Genomic DNA, 6,000 nt, shown 5'->3' with positions numbered 1-6,000 from the left:
GCATAAATATCCTTTGGATCTGTTTGGGATCGTGACTCCCTCACTTGGTTGGGGATTTGAAGATATTCCTCTTTTCTCTTGGTCTCCCCCTGTGTTCATGCCTTCAGGTGGAGAGTGCTCCTCATGTTCTTCTTCTTCTTCTTTTTCAACTCTCTTTTGCTCAGCATCTCTTTCTTCTTCTTCTTCTTCTCTTTCCTCCGTTTCTTTTTCCTCCGTTTCTTTTTCCTCTGCTTCTTTCTCTGCTCTTTCTTAAATCGCCATTCGACTCTTTCTCTGAACAGATCGACTGAGATTCTTCAAAGCATAAATAGTGATGTTTTCCTCATCATCTTCATCATCAACGAGGAGAGCTCTTCTTCTCTTGGATGGAGCATCCATGGGTTCCTTCCTTTTCTTTTTTTCTTGCGAAGAGAATTGATGAGATTTGGTAGAGTCTTCTCCTTAAATTTCTCCAATGCCTTGCTTAGTTCCTTCAGACGCATCTTGGTCACTATTTTCAGTCCTACCACCATATGATTGCACGATCGAGCACAAAGAATTTGCGGAGGCTGAATGTTTAGATGTCTGAATAACTTCGTCACAAGACCTGGATAAGGAAGTTGTCATTTGTCCTTCATCACAGCTCTATACATGTGGAACATAACAGTGTGAGGAAGAGAAAACCTTTTCCAAGTGATGATTGCATACATTAGCTTTGCCTCTGAACTTGAGACATCAGTCTTGGAAGTTAATTTCGGTCTGAGGCAATTGATTACAATTTTGTGCAGCAAGATGTTAAATGCACTCATCCTTGAATAGGAAATCTTTCCCTCTGTCCTCCTATCCTTAACAAGTTCCAAAGTAGTACGAGCAATAGAAACTTTGATCCATTGATATCTTCCTCTCTCAACTCCTAACACATCTGCCAGCATATCCATAACCACAACAAAGTCTTGATCTTTGACACTGAAGGAGAATCTATTCACATCCAAGAAACTAAGATTTGAATAGAAATATGCAGTTAGTTGAGGATAGGCCTCTGTGGTGTCAAAGCAGAATTTCTTAAGTTGAAGATGACCGAACTTTTTCCTTAAGTTCACATTTACAGCATTCAGAAAGTCAAAATCCACACTCCTAGGGTTTATCACCCCACGCTTCAGCAATTTTGAGTATAGATCCTTCTGTTCCTTCGATCTAAACAACTCTCCCATTTTTCCTCGATTTTCTGCCGCAATTCCCATTCTTGGCTGAAATTCGCTGTATAATTTGTCATCATCATTTCCATCCACCGGATTAAATCCCCAATCACAAGGGTCACTTGGGATATTCGCAAGGGATTCTTCTGCCACCCCCTTACGAGCAATTCCCAAACTTTCCATTTTTCGCAAAAAGATATATTCATTTCCATAGCCTTTGTCCTTAAGAAAATCATCCACATAGTTTAATGGAGTGCCATTCCCTTTTAAAGCACGATACTGACTTATAAATAAAAGAGGGCCTTTGAACTCTTACAGATTCGCATCTTCAATGATTTCTTCATTTTGATGATGATCAACATCTTGAGGACTAGATGGAGGAGAATGACGCATTGCTTGAGAATGTTGTGGGCTCTGCTGCTGATTTGGAGACACTTCTTCTTGGTGAGATCGAAGTGCGTAGGCCCCTCACTCATTTGCCGTGGTCCCCTCGCTTGCGATCCTCGATGACTTTCTTGAAGACGACATCTTTCTTAGTCTTTGAAAGATTCCTTGCTTGACTTTCCCAAGAAAGATGACAACTTTTCGAAGATTAAACAAGAGAAGAAAACAGAATTGAAGATTGGTGCTTTTTAGGGTTTTGGAGTTAAGCGAAGAGAAAACCGATGTATATAAGACGGTCGAAAGAAGGGGATACCAATCGTCGTAATGGAAAGTGAAAAGATACCTTTTTGAAAAAATAACTGCCTTTTTCGAAAAATGGTCATTTCAAAATTACTTCTTTATCTAAAGGAAACGATGCAATAATCTCGTCAATTAAAGATAGCGGTTGAGATAACAATAATCAACACGGTTGATGGACGTACCTTTTAAAGATGAGATTAGAGAGAGAATAACTTACAATCAAAGTCTTGTAGTCAAAGTCTTATATGTCTGAGTCTGAGAATCTCTAGACTTTAACTTCTTCGAATCTCAAAATGTTGAGTCTGGAACGGATAATTTCAAATTGATTTTTCTCCAAATGTTTTGTAAATATATCCGCAAGTTGGTTCTTTGAGTCAACAAACTAAATCGTAATTTCTCCATTTTGAACATGATCTCTAATGAAGTGATGTCGAATCTCTATATGCTTTGCTCTTGAGTGAAGAATTGGATTTTTGGTGAGATTGATAGCGCTGGTGTTGTCACATTTAATCTCGTGCATGAATCTTCAATTCCAAAGTCTCTTAGCTGTTGTTTTATTCACAGAATTTGTGAACAGCAACTTCCAAGAGCTACATATTCTGCTTTTGCTATAGAGAGAGCTATTGTACTTTGCTTTCTTAAAAACCAAGACACTGTCCTGCCTCCAAGTAGTTGACAGGTACCTGAGGTGCTCTTTCTATCAACTCTGCATCCGGCTAAGTCTGCGTCTAAGTACCCAAGAAGAGTAAAGTCTCCCTTTTAGGATACTAGAGACCGAAGCTTGAAGTTGATGCAATATATTTGATAATACGCTTTTGCAGCATTTAAATGTGATTCTTTAGGGTCTGCTTGAAATCGGCACAAATGCAAACCCTAAACAAAATGTCGTCTAAAACGTAAGATAAAGAAGTGAACCGATGATACTCCCGTATAACTTTTGGTCGACTTTCTTTCCTCCTTCATCTTTATCTATCTTCACGGAGCTTGACATTGGTATATCGGCCTTTTTGCAATTGTCCAGTCCAAACTTCTTCACAATATCATTAGCATATTTTTCTTGATAAATAAAAGTTCATTCCTTCAGTTGTTTTACTTGAAGTCCAAGGAAGAAGGTTAACTCACCCATCATGCTCATTTCAAATTCATCCCGCATAGTCTTAGAGAATTTCTTGCCTGAGACTTTCATTAGATGATCCAAAAATAATATCATCGACATATATTTGAACAAGTAGAAAACTCTTGCTTTCTCTTTTAATGAAAAGAGTAATGTCTACTTTACCTTTAACAAATCCATTTTCAATTAAAAACTTACTTAGTTTGTCATACCAAGCGCGAGGAGCTTGTTTCAAGCCGTATAAAGCCTTTTTGAGTCTGAATACTGAATCTGGTTTTCTTGGGTCTTCAAACTCAGGTGGTTGTTCCACATAGACTTCCTCTTGGATGAATCCATTTAGGAAGGCACTTTTGACATCCATTTGGAATAACCTGAAATTCTTATAACAAGCAAAAGCAAGTAATAATCGAATTGCTTCTAACCTTGCTACCGGTGCGTAAGTCTCGTCATAGTCTATCCCTTCTTCTTGTGTGTATCCCTTGGCCACGAGTCTTGCATTGTTTCTTATGACTTTTCCTTTTTCGTTCATCTTGTTCCGAAAACCCATTTAGCTCCAATAAAGACTTACCTTTTGGTTTATGAGTCAATTCCCGGACATCATTAATACTGAATTGCCTTAGCTCTTCTTGCATAGCTTCAATCCAGCTTTCATCAGATAAAGCTTCTTCTATGCTTTTGGGTTCTATTTCAGAAACAAGAGCCACAACACTAGACTTTTCGCGCCTTTTAGATCTTGTGCGAATTCCTTCATTGATGTCGCCAATAATAAGATCTTTGGGATGACTGGACTTATGTTTCCAGTTGCTAGTTAATTTGTCGAGTGATGGTCACTTCCTTCACTTGAATCTTCAATGATCACTTGTTCTTTGGTCCTTCAAAGTCTGAGCTGTTTTAGACTTTGTAGATTTCGAGCTTGAGTTCGAGATTCTTCAAGATGAGTCCGAATGGATTCATTTTGCATAGAGTCTTGGAATTTAACATTCATTGATTCTTCCACCGTTTGAGTCTTCTTGTTGTAGACTCTGTACGCTTTGCTTGTGGTTGAATATCCAAGGAAGATGCCTTCATCTGACTTTTCTTCAAACTTACCAACTCGATCATTTGCATTTTTCAGTATAAAACATTTGCATCCAAATACATGAAAATATGAAACAATAGGCTTCTTTTCTTTGAATAGTTCATAGGGTTTTTTTTTCCATAATAGGCCTTAGAAAAACTCTATTTATAGTGTAACATGATGTAGAAACTGCTTCAGCCCAAAAACGTGAAGAGATGTTACTTTCAATTAAAAGAGTTCTAGTCATTTCTTGAAGAGATCTATTCTTTCTTTCCACAACTCTATTCTGCTCTGGAGTATATGGAAAGGAGAATACATGCTGAAAACTAGATTTATCACAGAATTTTGTAAAATCATGATTTTCAAATTCACCTCCATGATTTGTTCTTATACTCGAGATAACATATCCTTTTTCATTTTGAACCTTTTAGCAAATTTTTCAAAGTAAGAGAAAGTTTCAGACTTACTTGCCAAGAAATATACCCAAGTAAATCGTGAGTAATCATCCACAATTACTAGGCGGTATTTTTTACCTCCAATGCTTTGTGTTCTCGGTTGGTCCAAAAAGATCCATATGCTGAAGTGCAGTACACCGTTAGTGGAAACTTGATTTATTGGTTTAAAGGAATTTCTTACATGTTTTCCCAATATACATGGTGTACATAGATTAGACTTTTGGTATGATAAATTGGGTAGACCTCGAACAAGCTTCTTTCTTTGAGATTTTGGCTATTTGCTTCATGTTGACGTGCCCAAGCTTTTCGTGCCATAAGTTTGCTTCGTCTTGGATTGATATTAGACATTGTGATTCATCTGGTTTCACATCCAAGAGGTAGATATTTCCATGTCTTCGACCCATGAATGACTCGAGTAGAATCTTTACTAATTCAGAACATATTCCCTCTTGAAAGTTGATTTTGAAACCAGTATCACATAGCTGACTATCTGAGCAAATTGTAATTGAGCCTTCCACTAAGGAAACATTGCTGATTGTGAGATTTCAATCTTTACAGTTCCAAATCCCACAATTTTTCCTTTTTGTTTCCTCCTAAAGAGACTTTCCCACCATTTACTCGAACAATCTTTATGAAGTAATTTGAGTCTCGTCATGTGTCTTGAGCATCCACTATCCATATACCATTTTACATTTTCTTGATAGTGACCTGCATTTAAAAAAGAAACTTAAACCTTCTTTAGTACCCATATTTTCTCAAATTCGCTTTCTGAGTCTGAATCTGTCTCGGAATTTGAATCTGAATCCGATTATGCCATCAGACATATATTGGCATATTCATCATCACTTTCTTCACATTCTGTATCACTCTAGGTTTCAGCTTTAAGAGCTTTTCGGTACTTTTCAGTTTTTCCTTTCTTCTTTCTCAGAAGAGGACAGTTGGGTCTGATGTGTCCCTTCTTCTTACATTCAAAGCAAACTACATCCTTGTTTGATTCATCATCCTCAACAGACTTAGTCTGTTACTTTTGAAAACTTTGTTTCTTTGGATTGAATCTTCTTCCTTTTCTGTTCAGTTTTCTGAATCTTCTTATCATGAGTGCAAGTTCCTCATCATCCATATCATCTTCGAGTCGTAACATCGAATCATCATTAGATTTTAACGCAATGGATTTCTTACCTTTAGGATCTTCGTCTTCATTGATTGTTCCACTTCATAAGACTGAAGAGTCCCAACCAACTCATCAAAGATAGTGGCATGATTCTTTGGATCTCTCTCGATTGAGGTCTTTATGTGATTCCAATCCTTGGAGAGTCCACACAGTAGCTTGTTTACTTTCATGGGATCAGAAATTGGTTGACCTTGGTTTTCAAGACCATTCACGATTTCTGTAAAGCAACTGAACATCTCCGTTATAGATTCTCCTGGTTTCATTTTGAAGGCTTCATATTGACCGAGGAGAATGTTGATTCTAGTCTCTTTCACTCGATCGGTTCCTTCATAGGTAATATGTAA

Source organism: Eucalyptus grandis, chromosome 7 (assembly GCF_016545825.1).
Source record: "Eucalyptus grandis isolate ANBG69807.140 chromosome 7, ASM1654582v1, whole genome shotgun sequence".
NCBI lineage: Eukaryota > Viridiplantae > Streptophyta > Magnoliopsida > Myrtales > Myrtaceae > Eucalyptus > Eucalyptus grandis.
This window is presented reverse-complemented; position numbering follows the sequence as displayed.